The sequence below is a fragment of the Pieris brassicae genome, chromosome 7 (genome assembly GCF_905147105.1).
Source record: "Pieris brassicae chromosome 7, ilPieBrab1.1, whole genome shotgun sequence".
Lineage (NCBI taxonomy): Eukaryota > Metazoa > Arthropoda > Insecta > Lepidoptera > Pieridae > Pieris > Pieris brassicae.
The window spans coordinates 5,305,321-5,326,358 of record NC_059671.1 but is presented as its reverse complement, the minus strand read 5'-3'; the positions used below and the strand labels follow the sequence as shown (position 1 = coordinate 5,326,358).

Here is a 21,038-nt window from a genome sequence, read left to right as displayed (position 1 = left end):
CTTATAAGGTAACGAAGTTGAAATAAAAAAACATAAATATAATGAAAATATTTACGAAAATTGTAGGTTTAAAAATATGCTATAGGTATCAACTCGATGGCGTGTCCTGTGAACGTCAAATTCCAGCCATATTCACCGGTAATAAGCATAGTCCAATATTATGACTTTTCTGAGTTACCAAAAAAAAAAATTGTACTGTACGCACAGGATTTTAAACAGTATTAATAAAAAAAAATTAAATTTCCACTGTTGATTCAATTGTTTAGCATTATAGAAAAATATCAATTAGCCTAATGTAGGCATCATAAATGGCATAAAGAACAATCGAGCTTAAATATGTTTCCGCCTTTAATTTAACTTTGTGGCGAGGGTAAAAATAGTAATAAATATGTAACATAATATATTACATATTACATAGTACTCGTGTCGTTAGTAGACATGCTCTGTTTACCAAACACGAGCGGCCAAGTTAACTGAACTTCTGAATTATACCAGTAAGACTGACCTAGTTTTTGTTGAGGAAAAAATAGAATATTTATTACGCACGAAAATAATATGGGAATGAAATGGACTGGAAATGCCCTTTTGGCATTTTTTGTAATGATTTAATCCCACACGCCCCCGTTTTATTGATTGGGTTTTCAGATAAATGTTAATCAATTTATCTATTTTCTTCGTACTGACACGAATCAATTGCTTTGCCGATACTTTAATCCGTTTGAACGCCATCTAATTGTATTTAATTACTTACAAATTATAAACCATATTATCCAAGATTTATTCATTACACCACTACTAAATGCAACCCTATAAAGAACTCTAGAATTACCCTTAATTGAGGTCGTATATGAAAGAATATAAACATGTTAGATTCAAAAAAATACTGTTCCGGACAATAGCAGTCTCCCATGCGTAAGCCAAACATGGATGTTTACGGAGAGTGAAGTCCGAAGGTAACTAGTGCCCAGAGACCGCTCCATTCATCCTAAAAATTAAAAATAATACAAAACTTATGACATCTGGGCGAAAGCTAAGATCGGCGACGCTTTACAGCTAATATGGAAATGGCCAAGACATATTGCAAATTGTACAGATAAAACATGGACCGCCGAAGCCACCCGCTGGATGGGATGTCCAGGAAAAAGAGAATGCTGGAATGGAAAGTTCAGAAGGAGTAATGACCTCCAAAGAGGTTCATACAGCAGAACACGAATGGAAATGAACCTATATGAACCTGAAACTTCAGACATAAATTAAACTAACATATCCATGTTATGGATTTCTTTACACCAATACTAAAGTGAAAAAACCATTCAATGCCACAAACGTATCGTGCATTTTTACAAAATTTTGGCTTAATAGGTCAATTGAAGCCATTACGCCCTAAGCTCTGTATCAAATATGAAGTTCGCCTCATAAATTTCCTAAATCTTTCTTTCTGGAAGATTGCCAGCTCTTGTAGGCTTCGAAGCTGACCACATGAATCAGGAGGAATGCATTAAAACAGTAGAACTGGTAAGTAGGGTGATTTATACGCATTACAACATCGATTGTGAGACGTATATTTTACAAAAAACGACGGTATACACTTTAGCGAAGCTTCGAGCTTTGGTTTTTCGAAAAGTTTGCATTAAATTTTTGGTATTTGTTTACTGGAATAAGTAAGGAAGCAGATGCCACAATAAAAATAAATAAACTTAAGTGGAAACGAGCGGGGCACATCATAAGAGGAACAGAAAAGTGTAGCAAAATAGTATTAAACTGGTGTCCCAAGTTACAATAAATTTAAAACTGGAAGACAATGTAGAAGGTGCTAAGACCAGGGAACAAGGAAACAGTATGTGGTCCATGATAGATGGTGGCACAGTGAAGGCAGGAATGGCGAGATTTGGAGGAAGTCTTTGCCAAAATAGGGCACACAAATATCTAGGAATAAATGAGATAACGAAAATATAAATACATCTGAAAAGTGCTATTGTTATTATTTGTCTAAACATCTTTGTTTATTTTGTTCTGAGTTGAATACAGAACCTTCTCGTTTTTGCGACAACACGAAAAATTTACATTACTATCAATTTGCCTCCATGACTATTTTATCTGTCTAATTGTGATAATATTAAGTTTAAATAAATATAAATACTAAAAATATAAAATTATTTTTTTCCGTCAATTTCTAGTCCATTTTGTTAATATTTTTGTACCGTAAGTTATAAACTAATACTTTGTAACAGTAGGCAATTTTTATTTTTATTATACATATTAGGTTATATTACTAGTCATCCTTTTTTATCTAGTCATTGGCACTTTTGATAGGGGCTGTAAGCATATAATTTATTTTTTTTAATTACTATTGCGTTTTTAAACTATACGTGAGTAACACTGAAAATGTTTAGAACTCGCCAGTTAGAAAACTATGAACTATGAAAACTTTTTTTTTAATTTCAATTTTAGAACTGTTTGGTAACCTAATGTAGTATATTGCATTCCTTTGTCATTTGTTTTTGTGAATTGGCGGCAAATCTTAAACTCTTGTTCCACGATTTATTGTGTCTTTCGTTGTGAGCTTACTCAACAACAAAGCTATGATAGGCTGCGATTAGCATTTCTTAATGAAGCTCCATCTCGTGCTACTATTTACAATTCGTTTAACGAGTTTAAGCGTGGACGTAGCAATCTCAATGATGATCCGCTTGAGGGACGTCCTTTAACAGCGACTACTGAAGATAACATCAGCGCTGTGCGACGCATGATGGAGGAAGATAGGAGAGTGACCTATCAGCAGATACGGGCAAGCCAAGGCATTATATATGGTATGAGTCAAGTTCAAAAATATTACACGAACATTTAAGCGTCAGGAAGCTTTGTACCAGATGGATTCCCCACACTTTAACCGACGACCAGAAACACATTGACTGATAATATTTGACTAGGGCAGGTGTCGAGAAAATGAGTCATCCGCCATACAGTCCTAACCTGGCGCCCTGTGACTTTCATTTATATCCAAGAACTAAAGATAAAATCGAGGTATTCGCTTTACGAGCCCTGAAATTGTGGTGAAAGCGTACGAAAATGCCATAGAAGCCAGCCCCTGTGGATGAATGGGCCCACTGCTTTTCTTAGTGGTTCCATTGAATATGACGATGTGTAGAGAGTAACGGAGATTACTTCCAAAAACAGTATATTAGTATAACAGTAAAAGTATTGACAACTTTCTACATTAAGCCGTTCATTTTCTAAACATTTTCAGTGTTACCTCGGTATAATCGAATAACCTGTCATTCCTGAGTCTGCGATAGTCTAGTTGGGTCGGACCTTCTTTCTGTTTCCTATAAATCATCTACCAACATTGTCACTGAAATGGTCTCAACAAATGCGGTTTTTTACTCAAAGAACACAAATATTCATGACTATCGATCAACGGGAACTGGCCAAACAGAGTTGATATATAAAATATTCCCATTTATTCCATCTCCATAATAATTTTCCATAAGCGCACAGTAGTGTTTATGATATTAGAAATATTCCGGGCTCTATCTACATTCCAACGACGGAATCCTATTGAGAACGCTGTCTTCGTATTATCTTTATTATGTGCTGGGTTAGCGGAAGCGCAATATTTAGTATTTTTCTCAGGATTTCATTAGAGTTGTCAACAACAGGCCAACTACACGAAGTTTGAACTAATTGGGATTACTCTCAAAATATCTGGAAATTGGATCTATTGAAAAATAAACTAAAATAATTAAAAAGGTGAAGTTACTTATATATTTATATAAATATGTATAATAGGTTTATAACTAATTTCGCCTTATTACTTTACGTACATTTGTGTGAGCTTGATTATGTTGTCAATCAAAGTGATACAAATTATATTATTGATTATATATTCTTCGAAATGCTACCAATATTTTTTTATTCTTTCAGAATTTTTAATTAATTATACACATTTTTGTATCTGTGATAATATTTCCACCATACCTATGTTTCGACGTTCTGTGTCTAATACATTCCTCGTATTTTCAGTCAGCCATACGTGTCATGTTTTAGTGGTATTTACTTTTATACATTAGAACAGGAGGGAAACGCAGGAGGTTCATCTCAAGTTTAGTAATACTGCCATGTCCATGGACAGTCACACTGCCATGGCTCGCAAGCCGGCCTTTTTAGAACTGGTACGCTCTTTTTTATATGTTCATAATACGCAATAGTTATTAGTGGTGCCTGCCTGGAATGCTTGACCTATAAATCAGCTAAACTATTTTAAAGGTAATAATCAGTGGCACTACAACCTTTTTAGATTTGGGCCTCAGATTTCTGTATCAGTTTCATGATCATTTGTTAAAGTAATAGGTGATCAGCCTTGTGTGTTCAGACACACGCTATCGGCTTTTTAGCTCTAAGGCAAGCCGGTTACCTCTAGATATTTTCCTTCATCGTTCGAGCGAATACTAAATGTGCAGATAGAAAGAAAGTCCTATGTTGCACAGCCGGGGACCTAACCTACGACCTCAGGGATGAGAGTCGCAAAGTGAAGCCACTAGTCAACACTGCTCTAAAAACGAAATATATCTATGGAAATGAGCCTCAGTTGAGACGGTTTTACTGTATTATCAACACGGAGTTTTCAAACAGAATCTGAGTAACAAATTGATTGAAGTAATTAATTGAATGTGTCGAATTTCATTCGCTCCCTTGTTCGTATTAATCTTTATTAATTTGATGTTACGTATTTACTTAAGTGTTATTATATTCGAGAGTGTTTAACCGAGTGGTAAACTCATACAGTACATGCTATTATAGAAATACCTAGGCGTAGTTCTGTAGGTAAAATAATAAAACAGTGTATCTGTGGCCATAGGTCAGCGGTCATTTGGAGGGAAACGCTAAATTAGCCTCCAAAAAGCTTGGTGTGCTCAGCAAGGCGAGACGGTACTTCACTCCGGGCCACCGCTTCAAACTTTATATAGCGCAAATTCGGCCCCACATCGAATACTGTTCTCACCTATGGGCGGGAGCTCTCCAGTACCAGCTCCTTCCTCTTGACCGTATTCAACGAAGAGCGGTTCGAATCGTCGATGACCAATCCCTCTCCGAGCGGCTTGATCCATGAGAGTTGGCATTGAGAGTGTCCATGGGCGGCGGTATCATTTAACATCAGGTGAACCTCCTGGCCGTTTGTCCCCTGTTGTATAAAAAAAGAATATAATACATGCAATTTCATTATCAAGAAATCTTGAAGACACTATTAAAATTTGAAACACGATATATTAATAAGTCATACATAGCAAAAATGTACTTATCATTATCTGATCTATGACCACTGATATATTATTAATATTAGTTTATTATTTATTATACTTAAAATTATTTGACTTGGATCTCTCAACCCTGAGTTTCGATCCCCGAGCATCAATGACCTTTCTGTGCGCACATAGGTGCATCTAACACTTTCTTTTACGGTGAACGAAAACATCGTAAGGAAACCGGCATGTCTCAAATCCAGAATCAACTATATATCAGACAGAAGTCTGATTACATTGTCAGCTGAAAATTATCAATGAAAGGGATGCAATCCGAGCAAAATCTTATATAGGGTTGTAGTGCCACTGTATTATTTACTATTATTTGTTGTGCAGCTTGATAATAATATATTCAATTTGCTAATATTAATAGATCTCTAAAATAACAACAATTTAATAGTCAATAGTAATAGTGTTTCCATAGTTATTTCTATTGTTATCTGCTAGATGTACGGATAGAAAGTTCCGTAAATCTCTTCAAGGGTTTATTATTTCAATATCTAAAGAGCAATTTAAATAAACTACAATACCAAGTTACGCAGAGAAAACACAGTAATAATTGAGCAAAATACTGTCAATAATACTTCAACTCACTTACTTTTTACAATTCGCGCTTTTATCTCTTCAATGTTAATCTCTGGGAATCGCTCTAGAAACTGAACTAATTGGTCGCGTTTCGGTCCGCTATAACCCTGGGTTATGATTATCTTAACATAACATTCATAACATCAAGTAATATCCACTTTCCCAAATGTAAGGCATTTGTGGGACTTAACACGCATCTTATCTGCTAGTCTGTATGACAACAGCGATAAGATGAGATAAGATGCGTGACAACAGTAAGAGACCTTAGACCTCTTTAGGATAATCACACGTAGTGTCAAGAATTTCCCGTGAGCACTCTATCTTTACTGAGACTCTTTGCTTGACCGTTTTACCTCTAAAATGTAGTCACTCTGTCGCCTCAAAGCCGAATCAATCAGAAATCAGCTATGAAAGGGAAAATGTTGAAATATTAATCATTTTCTCATCTAAGGGTCGTCACTCGTCGCCTGGTGCGGTAAAATATTAACACGTAAAAGCTTAGCGTATTTTCCCTCTTCACTTTATGATTTTTAATTTACAACGTAAGGTTAATACATCCTACGAGATGGTAAGTGAGCAATATAACATATCGAGAGAAATATAATCGATATAAAACGTTGTTATTTCTTTGCTAAGGTCACTAACTGTACTAAAGAACGTATGGGCTAATGGTTAAAATAATATAAATGAAAATGAACGTATAGTCACTCTAAAAACTCATATTGGTCATTCACATTATAACATTATTATTTAAGAACGGAGACAAACATAAAATTTTGCTTTTATTACTGATAGGTTTATTTTTAGTTAGCAGGTCGTATTCAGTTGTGAAGGATTGAGTTTGAGCGATAATACATAATGAATGCCATCAATCACATAATTCCTCAACTGTTAATAAACCTGCGCGTTTCGCATTGCTATTTCTAATGTTAAATATGAATCTTAGCACGTAAGCAAATAAACGTTGTAGTTTATTGAGAGAAGAATATCTTTCAAAATCTAAAAAAGGTTCACTAATTGTTTTTTTATTTTTTATTAATTTATAACACTCTACTCCCCTGCCATATTGTCCAGGGACTTTTTATACTGCATTTTTTCCAAAAATAAAACAATATACATTTAATTAATTCTACTAGTTCGCGAATGGCGGGGTACGCGTCGCGAAATACGCCCCGGCTGCATCGGTAATTTTTTATTTACAATATTCATGGGCGAGCCGGGGCGCAATTCCTTGCGAGACCCTCTCTTTCGGTTTTGTTCACTAATTGTTGCAGAGTGCACTTTCAATTCGGGTAAAGTATCAGATTCCTTGGCATTCAATACTAACCATTTGATTTCATTTTCAAGTAAAAATGTGGGTCCCGACCACCAAAGTGACCACGACATGATGTTTTTTGCATTTACCCCTCTTGAAATGAATTCCGCAGGATTTAAATCGGTTGGAACGTATCTCCATGATAGCGGTGAATATTTCGCTAAAACGATTAGCTACAAATGTTTTCAGTTTAGTGATATCACCTTTAATCCAGCCCAGAACCACACTCGAGTCACACCAGTACACAATCTTCCTTCTGCTTTCCAATACAGCCCGTTATTTTAAAAATATACACTGCAAGGCTCCATCAACAGGAATGATTTGATGAGATGTTGAAGATCGTTAAGTAGCCGCGCTAACCGGTGTCTCGTCGTATTTACGTGTTAATTGTTATTATTTCGCCGATTCTTCTTTGTTCTCCCCTCATGGGCCACCATGTTCTATCTTTAGCGGATAGATGGTGTAAAATAAATGCCTATATACTTAATAAATTAATATAATTCAAAAAAGGATGTGAATTGTACATTGATCGTAGGTCAAGTGACGTGAGTAGACAGATTTGTATGAAGTATCTTTAAGCGCCTGATGACGGCAATTTCCCGCGATGGTGTTTTGGCGTAATATTGGCGCAGGTGTTAAGTCTGAACAAGCCTGATAGGAACTTTATATTTTTAACAGTGCACTTAAAGCACTGCATTCAAGTATTATAGAAGCAATAAGGTTTAGATTTATTAGAAAACTTTATTTATTAAGAAATAAATATTTATTTCTTCCCGTTACTACTAATACAATACAACTACACAATTATACCGACACCGATAATTCTGCAATTAAAATAATATATATCTTACACCTGATAACATAATAAGCAGCTCTTGTGAACTCAGCAGGTGTATAAACAAAAAAGTCTACCTCGATAGAAATCTTATTTATTACATGTATCGCTCGCGTGAGTGGCGCTTCTCTAACCAAGCTGGAGTGTTCGGTCACATCCAAAAGTTGTGACCTTTGCCTCATGTTTTTGCTTGGATCCAGTTTAACCATGCACCCGACCCGAAGTATCCTAAATAACTACAACGACAAAGCAAGCTCTAATCTGAGGCGTAACCTTGTCATAACGCACCCAGAACAAACTGTGGGTAGTTGGTGGTACAGTCTTATGAAGAGGTAACAAGTGAATTTATTTTATACTCGTACAAGTATAAGTGACATGAGACTGTATAGCTCATATGGAGCCCTCACCATTGCGTTGCACTCAAAGTGACTTCTGACTAAATTTACACTATTTTTATTCAGAAATATATCTGCTTTGTACCACAGTTGTGTTGTGGTACTTAATTAAATTACCCTCACGATTCAAAAAGCTTTGTAAAGTAATTGACACAAACCGCAGCCTGAATATAACCTGATTACTTTGTGATTATGGAATTGGATAATTTTACTCGTTTCAGATGACAAACAACTGTGAAAGTGAAAGTTACATTGTTAAGGTGGACGCATTTTGACGTCTGCAGAACTAAATTAAAACATTTATGTTTTTATTTATTTATACTTCGTAGCATTTAAAGAAAAGCAATTAACATAAATATATAAGGGATGCAACGTGCGGCCCTATCGTCAAAAGCGATCTCTTTCAGGCAACCATAGTAAGGAAAAAAAACTTAAAAATAGTTTTCCAATCTTAATCTAAAATAATACAAAAAAATATAATAAACTAAAAAGCTAATCTCGGTAATTACGATGCAACACTAATTAGGAATACAAGAATAATAAATCACAATCACTATTGACCAGGAGAGGATATGGTTAAGAAATGTTTATGTAGAAGAATTTTAAAAGGGAGGTAGCCCATCGTATGGATAACTGAGAATTTGTATTAATTTTTAAGAGATAGGGTTTTGGGATTGAAGGAGATGAGCGTCATGTCTGAGTCTAATAGGTAGCCAACCGAGCTGTGGAATTAAAGATACATGGTCCTAAGACCAAACATAAAGTATGCAGAAATTCTGCATCATCGATCTTGTCAAGCAAGCTCTTCATTCATATTGGAGGAAGAAGAGATTGCGCTAACATAGTTTTAGTGTGGATAGGGAGGAAATTAAGAAGACGTCCAGAGCATTAGAAGTGGCGTATAACTTGCGGCTGATTTCCTTTACGTGATGACTTCAGGAAAACATCAAGGTTTTTAGCAGTCATATTGAAAGTCGTAGGTCAACGTGAACGCCAGGCTGAGCACATTGAAATAAAGAAAGATCTTCCGATGGTGATGACTCTTGAGAGGATTAATTTTAAGACCAAAGTCTATACGCCAATTGCTCATATATAATTTCCCATCAGCCCCTATCACTTGTGCACGTCCACCCCGATTCCAACATTTAGAAACACCAAACCGCTTTTTCCATGAATAGAGTTTGCCTTGATTTCAGACACAACTAGACAGGGTTCTACCTATGCCTTAAAGGCTACATTTAGCTGCCCAGATTCTTAACTTATCGACATGCTCACGAAGCTTTATTAATATAGGCCGAGGCTTCTCATTGGATCTTATTCCCATTCGATGATAACGGATAGGGCAATGCACGTTACATAAGGCCCCTTAAGAGAACGGATATCGTATTCGCAATGAAGCCCGGACTTTCACCCGTCGTTTCATTAACTCCATACAGCTCCATAGAGGCACTTTCGCCTACTGCTCATTTCCTGCTCATCCGGACGCTAAATCAAATTTGAGCCTGGAGATAGAGTACAGACCTTATAAATGCTTCAAACTCCCTAGCAAGCGGAGTATCAGAGAGGGACTTCAAGACTTTTTAAGATCCTCCCTAGTAAGGTGGCAGTAAGAAATTGATAGATAAGTGAAGGTACTTAAAAAAGTGATTATATTAGATATTGTTAAAGAAAAATTGCGATTAATGTGTAGTGGGAATCTAGTTCAAACCGAATAACTGTTACTATTTTATTTTAGCACATATCCAGACACACCAATCGTTCCTCCTCGTTGGTTAGTAACCTTGTAAATTGCGTTTTGATTTAAAAATTATTTTGTGTTATAAGTAATTAGGGTAAGGTTTTTCTAAATAAATAAATAAAACGTATTATGTAAATAATATGATTCGCTTATATTAGTAAAAGAAGTTTGTTGTAGTTATTGCGTTAAAACTGTGAGTTTATGTGTTTAAGAAAAAAGATATTATGTTCCGCTGACTATCTATAATTAATAAATTAAATAGTAAAGTATATCAGGCGCAACCAAGTCACAACAATATCGGGTCCGCGTAATTAAAAGTTTTAAAAATCTATTTACTTGAGATTTATTGTATAAAGTACTTTGTCGTGAAGTGAAAAACGTTGTCATCTGTTTAAAGCAATAAACTTTATTTTTGGGTTTCCGTAAGCTACGAGGTTGACAAATACCAAATAAAATGCAAATTAGTAATCTACAACCTAATGGTATGTTCATAAATTCGTGAGTAAATAAAAACATGTATATATATAAAATAATATTAAAATTGGTGAATGTCTGTAAAATAGTAAGTCAAAGTTATTCGTATTTATTCTTGAACATTATAGTGTCATCTAGTGAAAGATACACAAACGATGTCCTTAGTGTTATAGAAAATCAATAAGACATTTACTGTTGGCATCTTTATCCAATCACAATTTTTCGACGTATACCACATAATTTAAATATTATAAATTTCTTATCATAAGACTGTTCGCTTGCAACTTGTGGGCTGGCTGTATTACAAAGAGTATAACATAAAGCATCTTAATTTTAACGTCTCACTTGGGGACAGTCTATCTTGTATAATTAATCAGTGGAGTAACGCCAAAATCGAAATTAGCGCTGTTGTTGGGGGAATTTCAATTATTTTAGTGCTGGAGCTAATTAATGACAAACGTGGTTTTGATACTTTTGTTGCAATAAATAACACGGTCTATTGTACAGCGTACTCTCTTTTTAACATTGTAGAACATGAAATTTATATGATAGTTAAACGTTTTCGATGCTGCTTTATTTAAATCAAAATGCTAGCAACTTGATAGAATATCGACATTTAATTAAGTGTCTAGAGATTTAATTAACTCTCTGATTTAACTACCTAACTGCGACATATAAATTGTTGTTTAGATCTGATTTTAATTTAAAACTACCTTGGCAGGTATCAAAATACCTTCGAAGAATAATTAGCAAAGCACTCAAATAAAGTGACTTTAAAGATTGCTTCTATGAAGCAAGCAGGAGTATTGTATAAGAATATTATTGTTATCTAAGAATAATTAAAAACTAATGAAAAGAAAATTAAACCAAATTTAAAAAGTTTTGTTCCTCGCTGTATTGCGATACTTATTCGTTGAGTGAAGAAAGCATCAGCTCTGGGGTAACTGGTACTATCTAACAGGCATCAACTTAAATCTTTGAAGCGCCTTCGCACTTGAACCCAACGGCCCAAGAGTTTACTCCAAAACGAACATAATCGAAGTTGAATCAAAGACTCTTATATATGAGCCATTTATTTTCCTCCTGTTCTATCCCAGCATTAAAATAAAAATGTGTGCGTGTACTACACACGTAAGAATTGAAAATTCTTTATGACCTTATTTTTCGCAAAATGATCTACTATATGCAACTTTACAGAAATTGGTTAAATAACGTTATATTAGATTAAGTTTAACAAAAGGATTTTATTATCATAGACATGGATACAAATAATACAGTTATTTCATATTACCTTATTACTATTAAGATTATTACAGAATTTCATTAATTGTTATAGATTATTACAATCATTGTTATCGTTGTTATATATTTTTGGCTTCGAATCTCTTCGAATCAACCGTGGTGGACAAGAAAAAGATGGTGCGTAACGGAAAAATATGACGCGTAACCGAAAAATGTGGCGGTAAATTTTTTTCCAACGCCGATAAAGAAGTTTCACTACAAAAATAATAATTTCATTATTACAATAAAATAGACTTTATTATATTTACTCTAATTCTGACGTAAACCAATTACTTGTATGACGAAACTGGTATGATATGAATAAGTAAACTGCTTCGCGGATTGCGGAGAAAATTACATTAATTTGAAACACGAAATCCACAAAATTAAGTCTTCATCTTATTTGACACTGTAAATAAACTCATTTTCATTATACCTAAAATAGGAATACATAATAAATAAAATAATTTAAAAAAACCAAACCGAAATTACGCGCTTGGCTTGCCTTGGCACGTTACAAAAAAGAATCTTCACCTAAGTACTTTTTTATCTTTTCCTGGAAGAAATCGCTTGATAGCGATAAGGACATCCGTTGTCTTCCAATTTATTTATGTGTTTTTATTACAGTGTTAATTTAAACATAAAATAAATATTCTACCTGTAATTATTACATCGAAATTAAAATACTATGTTTTTACAGTATAGTTGATACATTTCTCAATCTATCTTATAAATTTTTAAGGCAAGTGCTCAATTTTTTGTGCCTGCCAATATTACTTTGCTGTTCACTGGACATTGAACTCAGGCTCTGAGCCACGTGACGGTGCGGTAACCGTTAAGCCACCCAGGCGGTTATTCTATTATTATAGGGTGTAAATATACATTTTTTTGTAATTTTCCTATTACGATCTCAACTATAATGACTGCGTAATGGAAATGAAAACTATTTATCTGGCAACACAGATTCGCGATTTGAAATTTGAAGGCGAACGGCGAATCAGGCGAACTACGAAGTCAGTCCGCGAGAGATCGCCATATGTGTTGGTTGTGTGAGTGCGCTGTCAGCGAGCACGTTTCGATTCGAAATAATTTAAACTTTTCGGAGTGATGATTATCGTTTTTTGTGCAAAATGACTTTCATAAGTGGTAACTTTTAGTGTTAAATTAGCATAAAGTGCAACTGTTCTGTGTAAATAAAGTTTTATTCGTTTACATCATATTTTTGCGTATTGGTGGATTTCAAGTTACCGGCTTTTAACCATTGTAAGTACACTAATAGGTACCTGTATATTTATAAGGTCATTGCTTAATTTATATGAATATAATGATCATACATTCCATAATAGAGGTAAAAAAACGTCTTATCACTTAATTGATCATGGTTTATCAGTGTTTTTATGATCCGGTATCGCTCATGTAAAATCTAATCTTAAACTTTTTTTAAATTATATCCACAATACCATGAATATCTTAGTTATTCAATATTAATGTATTGTGAATTAAACATCGAATATTTAGTCATAGGCAGGTCTCGCAAAGTTGAAATATTATAATGTGAAATTTACTACAATCTACTATTACATAGTACTGTGCCATAATGTTGACCTACACACGATAACCTACAATCTTAACTATAAACTGTTGAAACCTAGTATTATGGGCAAACTCTTTTACATCTGTTTGGTTGGTAATTTTCATTTTGAAATAATTATTGTTTCTCCCGAAATCTATTCCAGGATTATACGGAATGTGAGTTTAGCAGTACTCACACAATATTCTATTACAAGTTTTTATTATAAAATAGTAAGACATCAGGTTTAAGTTATTATATGTATTTATATACACACATATGTGTGTATATAAATACATAATTGGATTAGAGCGTGACCTAGAATATCTAAAGCACTATTTCACGGTTACCGTCCATTATTGGAATAAGTTTATTAATAAAATGCTTTTGTCTATTCATATATCTTTTAAATTAGGCCCTTTTAAAGATATTCTATAAAACTAACACATTAACACTTATCGCAAAATATGTGAATTACAGTTGATACTTAGCCCAAGAAAGACTACGAACCGATTTGACAAACGGGAGTCCTACTTCGCGCTTAGACTCGTCCCTTTTTCTTACCCCCTAAGTTTTAACATTGAATATGAGGGTATGTATATGCCCTATATATATACCCTCACTGTTAACTATAATTTCTTCACATGCACTAAGAGGGAAAAATGTTCAAGGTTACGAATTAATATAACAAATGAGTGTGAGATATGAAATTTTACGACAGTCGTAAAGAAAACATGCCTAGGCTTCAACGCCAAATGACATTGCGTCTGAAACATTCCACGTACGAGGAGAATATACAAGAAATACTTTAAAAATTAACGCGCCTTAGTTTCACGCTATTAACTATAAAAATTGCGGTATTCGGTGTATTTCATTTTATAAAAACATGAACACGGGTTAAACGGCAGGAAGCTCGCCTGATGATATCGTGGACATTCTCAATGCGCGATTGCGGCAGGCAGCTGGTTCTATATAATAAATGCATGGTAAAAATCAATTCAAATCACTATGATAAAACATGCGATTAACATTATATTCAAGATAAAATATTACTTTATTCATTGAAGCTTATTAAAACATTCTTATAAATATATTTCAGTAATATAGTGAGCAATATTGTTAATATAAAAAAATACTATAAAAGTATGCTTGTAATTCACATTTTTAGATTAACTATGGCCTAGTTTAGAGCGCGACTAAACCCGAAACAGATTTTAAGATGTGTTTAACTTTTAAACTAGTCTATATTCAAATTGAAGTTAATCTTTATAATAAATAAATTATGACACTAAAGTAATAAGTTAAACAATTTATAAAGCTACTAGCGGACCCGACAGACGTTGTCCCGTCTTAAGTATGAACATTGATTTGGAATAGGTATTTAATATGCTTTATGATATACAACATTCTTTGTATGTTTTTCTAATGCGTATATAAATAGTTTTTTAGCATTCCGAGATAGGAACAGGCGACATATAACTGGCCATGTGAAAAACATGGATTTTCAAGTTTAATGCCACAAACATATATTAGATATTAATTTTTTACATCCTCTTTGACGATATCTGCAGCTCCCATTCTGTCACTGTTATGTCAAACGTCATGACATTACTTAATATGGTGGTTATGTATTATTATATTTTCTATTTTTCCGCGCAATTTTCCTAATTTAACGAAATCGGTTCAGCCGTTCACGCGTCATGCCGTGACAAAGGGAAATAGGGATTCATTTATTTATATATATTAATTAAATGTAAGTAATGTTTATTTTCTTCATAATTAAACGACCTAATTATCGTAATCACTACCTCACACTATTATCATGTATTACTAACCGTTTTATCTCCTAAATATAAAAATGATTACCATTTCAAAGTATTGGATTTATCGGTAACTTCATATTATTAGTGTTTTAAGCATTTCAAACTAAAACTCAAAATAATAAGATAATAATAATAATAAATAAGATCCACTTATGAACGTGAATAGAAAAGATGTTAAATTGTGGGACTGATTGAGAAAAAAAACTGGCAAGAAACTCTTCTTAATCGCCAAATTTTGAGTCATACAAATTGTTTGTAAGGGATGATTTTGTATTAAACAAATATATTATATAGATATCATAATTATTTAATTCTATAATCAAAAGGCCGGCAACGTATTCGTGCCCTCTGGCAATGAGTGTCCATGGGCTATCACAGCGTACGACTCTCATCCAAGACTAAAATGTAGCGTCACTGATTTTTTAACGTTATCGTTTACCAAAACTTTTTGTATGCTAAAATTAAGCTTAAAGACCTACTTCAGTTGTAAAAGACTAAAAAACTCATTAACAAGCACGTTAATTGTCCTTATCCTACGAGCTGGATTAGTGAGTTGCGCTTGAAGTCAAAGCAATTTAACACGGGCAGCTTTAGCTAAAAAATGTTTTGTCTCTCTTGTTGGGGTTTTTGACATTCCAAGTTAATGGTTTGAAGCACGCTTTGACATTTTCCATTCTCTTTTTCTGGTTAAAAGCAAGGATAAATGCTGTAGTTGTGCTTATTTTATTTGGAAGTTTATTAAGGATAAAGGCAGAGGTGGCCTGATCGTTTCGGGGTTTTATCCATATTGGTTTGCGGTATATTTAATGAATGTCCCAAATAGACATTATTATATCATTTGTGATAAAACATAAAAATGTAAAACGTTCGTTTACTAGAGTGATAGAAGATTAGTCAAAGTTGACCATTATCTTTAATTGTAGATTATTAATTATAGTTTTAAAGGACGGTGCAACTAAGCTACAAAATTTAATGGGGTTTATGTAGTAACTTATAGTCAAACTCTTAATTAACAAACCTGAGTCGTTAAATGTAAATGATGACGTTTAATTAAATAAAAATCTGTGCATGTACTAGTGTTCACACGTAAGAAGTGAAACTTTTTTATGAGCTTATTTTTCGAAAAATTATCTATTATATGCAACTTTACATAAATTGGTCAAATAAAGTCAATTTTGATATCGTTTAACAAAAGGCTTTTATTATCATAGACTTGAATAAAAATAATACAATTATTTCATTTTACCTTATTACTACTAAGATTATTACAGAATTTCATTAATTGTAATGGAATTATTACTATCATAGTTATCGCTATTATATATTTTTGTTATTAATGGCTTCGAATCTTTCCGAATCAACTGTGGTAGGAAAATGTGACGCGTAACCATAAATGTGACGTTATTTTTTTTCCAACGCCGATAAGGTCGATAAAGTTTCATTTCAAAAAAGTCTTGTTGCCGTAATATGTACGAATAATTCGGTCCCCAACTGCGCCAATAGACTTTCTTTCTATGTGCGCATTTAACATTCGCTCATACGGTGCAGGAAAACATCATGAGGAAACCGGGTTGCCATAGACCGAAAAAGTTGACCGCTTATGTCAGGCACAGAATCACCTAGTTCCCTATTAGATTGATTATATACATGAACATATACAGAAATGGCCTAGACCTAAAAAGGTTGTAGCGCCACTGATTTATTGTGTACGAATGCTGGAAATTATTGCTGAATTTAAAGACGTTCAATGTGCGTCTCATTTTTGCTAAAAATATAACAATAGTCTTCGTTATATTTATTTCGTTATTGATTTGGGTCTAAATTTAAATTTTATATTATTTTCTAAAACAGGTTTATCGGATAAGACATTGAAAATTATATTATATTTACTCGTTCTGTTTCTAGAGATAACAAAAGTCATATTTATGTATCAAAAGTACCTTATCAAATTACATGTAATTTCGATGCATATCTATATATTTTTTCCTTATTTAATCACACAAGGTTCCTAGTGCTTTACACAGCATTAAGCAGACACGAATCAACAATATGGCGAGGATAGTAATTTGGCAGTACTACAGTGCCTTAGCTTTAATGTGCCTGATGGGTACGTCAGAAGGAGAGATCTTTCGTTGTTACCTGATTTGCACATATGATTCGCTGTATTACATTAGTTAACGGACCTTTTATAGTATCCGTTGAGTGAACAGAGAAAAGTTATATTATTCATTAGTGCCTATTGTATTTCCTAATTAATTTCTTACGTTTGTGTATTTTTTTCATTGGTTAGCATTCTTGTGGTGGTTTTGAAATAATACAGGACTAATACTTTAAATGGTATGACAAAGGAAGGAACCACCGTCCGTCATATACCCATACAGAACGATGACGTCCCTGCTGCTTCTAATAAGAACTCTCTCGGAAAGTTTATAAATATTTTAAAAGTATAAACCTTTGTGTAAAAGTATAAACAATAGGAAATCTTTACAAAGCGTAGTTATTCCCCGTAGAGTAAACTTTAAGTAGGTTTACCTTGTCGAAGTTAAGCCGACATATCAGTAGTGCTGTCAGGCACCTGGCCCCTGGGTTATTGATAGACCCAAAGGATTAACCCTTGAGTTCAAACTTTAGTGATGAGTTTGGTGTTAGACTAATCTTAGAAAGATATTCCTAAATCCAAACAAATCACGGAATTTGAATAAAGCAACTTAATATGTAGTTATTAGTTAGGTTCAGCGCCCGTAGTCCGTCGCTTCAAGTAGCGACAGGGATTTCTATCCCAAGGTTTTTGTATGTAAGTTCGATTTAGTTCTCTCTAAAACGTAGCACTAATATCGCGACGTTATAATCGCGCGGCACAAAACATCACAATTGAGCTACAGAGTAATGGCAAAGAGCCTAAAACATCATCAATATAAAAAAGGTTGGTTTTGTTCTAACTAAATTTTCTTGTAGATTTTTGAAGTGAAACTTCTTTGTCGGCGTTGGAAAAAACTTTACCGTCACACTTTTCGATGCGCCATCTTTTTCTTGTCAATCCTACCACGGTTGATTCGAAGAGATTGATTAATTACAAAAATATATAATAACGATAACAATGATAGTAATAATTCTATTACAATTATTGAAATACTGAATTAATCTTAGTAGTAATAAGGCAAAATGAAATAATTGCATTATTTGTATTCATGTCTGTGATAATAAAAGCCTTTATCTTATTTAACCAATTTCTGTAAAGTTTCATATAGTAGATAATTTTTCAAAAAATAAGGTCATAAAGATATTTCACTTCTTACGTGTGTACACTAGTACACGCACAATTTTTATTTTGGTTTATGTTTTATAATGCATAAAAATTCAAACTAGGTATTTAGATTTAGGCTTGCTTTGTAATATAATATAATGCTATACAATAAATTGTTTTATCAACAACTTATAGCCCCTTGTAGTGGTTTATAGTTGACAGACGTTTATAAGTATTTTATAGTAGCATTGGCGGATTACAAGATGACTATTGCATTACATGAATCATAAGTCATAATTTACGGCACGGTATACTAATTATATAATAAAAGGTATAACAGAAACAAATATTATATTTAATAAAAATATAGTATTAAAACATACCATATAGCTGTATTTTTAAATAATTTCATAACAAATGTAATTTGGCAGTATTATAATATTCATTTAACAGCGAATGAAGGGAAAGCTTCTATACACATAAAACAAAAGAGAAATACTACGTACATATTTTTGGTATTATATCATACATTGTTTGTAACTGAACAAAATTATAGTACATTTTAAAGATATCCTTTTCATAGTGTAATTATTGTGTTAAGGAAGTGAAACATTGAAGTTTCTATAATGCAGCAACGCTCTTTTAATTACATATGACTTCAAACATTGTTAACAATTTTGCGTAAAACAATTGTTGCCTATTTAATTAAGAATCTTGTGCGTTTGTTAACTTGTTCACATGCGTCGCAGCTTTGTACATTGACAAACACAGTACATTGTATTGTATGAAAGTTTTACTCTTTGTAGCTGTTGTAATGAACATTTCTATTTATGTTCGTATGAAGCCAATATACACTCTTAAATTTGAGTATAATATTAACAAAGTTTTCCTATTGAGATGTGTTAAAACCAATTCTTACTTTTAAAAGTTGGTCGCATCATTTCGTACTTTGGTCACACAATGCATAGGGGCGACAAGAACCTAGAGAATTGATTGGTTGGTGATCGTGATTTGCGATGACATGACACCGAAGGCAAAAGACGGCGTGAACGTTCGCTAACGAGATGGTCTAATTAGTCAAAGACTTGTCGTCGTCAAAATTATACACCGTTGTACAAGAGGCGCAGTACTGAAATTGGCGATAGATATTATTCGTGCCAGATCTTACAATATAATACACCTGACCACGATACTCAGACATGATTTTCCGACCCAGAGACGATTCTCTTTTAACAATACTCATACTAGGGTTAAAAATGCTACAAAGTATTTGAAACTTGTAAGTCGACGTATGTATATTGTAGGGATAACACTGCTTTTGGTTTCATGTATAAGAATCCATTAACACACCCTTAGTCTTATTGTGGACAAGTCCTTACTATAACTTAACGTAAGTATGCTATAGCATGACACATGAAAATACACGTTTTTGTTAGTTTGCATGAATTCATAATATTTTAAGTCTTAAAAAGAAGCAATGTAGCTCATACGCTAACAATACTGTCAACAATAATATTCGTGACACTGACTCTAAAAAACTTAATAAATACACAAAAACAATGTGATGTAATCACCAATTATTTTTAGTCTGTAGAATGCAAATAATTGATTAAAGGCCTGAACTTTTCATTTGCAAACCTAATTTAATCTGCTCAACACAATCTAATTCAAACGGAAGCCGATAATTTAAATTGTATCAATAGCGGTATCCGAGAGTCAAGTGTTAATGCTCTGTATGGACTAGAGTTAGACAATAGTCTAACGGTACAGCATCCGTGTTGTACTGCTACAATGTTGTTACTTTTTGCCAGCGGTGTACCAGGAGTTAATAATGCAAATGGAGATTGGAATGACATCTGGTGATCTAAAGTCTTAGTATTCTGCCAGAATTCAAAGTAAAGGCGACGTTAACGTCGGAATTTTATAAGCCCGGGCTTCCTTTAGTATTTTCCACAGATTATATATAAACAAAAGCGTTTCGTTATAATTACATGCATTAATAATTTTAGAACGGGTCCTGTTTTAGTAAAATATACTTGAGTCAGCGTTTAAAACTCTTTTAAAATCACTCTATAAAATGTACTCAATTTACATTTAATTCATACAAAAAGCTATTTATAAGTTACCGTTATAGTTTTTGTATGTATGTCAAACTAAACTTTGTAATGTAAGGAAGTATTTGATTTGTAACTGAAATAAACGCGATTTATGTATTACAATGTATCATACCATTCTTGCATTAATTGTAAAAGAAAATATACCGCCCTAGTCTAACACAAAAATATGTATATCTAATGGTAGCTTAATAATGGTAATATATTGAGAACGGCGCTCGCTCGGTTGCGAAATGCACGATTAGTGAACAAAATCAAAAATGTTACGAGAATTTTGTTTAAATGAAAATTGTTTTACAACTAGAGCTAGTTGTTAAATCATTATTTAATTAAGTATCCGTTTACTATGAGCAATGTTGGCCTA

The 21,038-nt window shown here is 33.4% G+C and overlaps 1 protein-coding gene across 3 annotated transcripts in view; it reads left to right on the top strand.

The window, feature by feature from the left end:
- The first annotated feature begins 12,926 nt into the window (after window positions 1-12,926).
- LOC123711911 (inactive angiotensin-converting enzyme-related protein-like) overlaps window positions 12,927-21,038 on the top strand; it is a 155,396-nt gene continuing 147,284 nt past the window's right edge. For all 3 annotated transcript variants that reach the window (XM_045664769.1, XM_045664766.1, XM_045664767.1), the window contains exon 1: window positions 12,927-13,186. The gene's annotated coding sequence lies outside the window, so the exon portion shown is untranslated. The remainder of the gene's footprint in view (window positions 13,187-21,038) is intronic.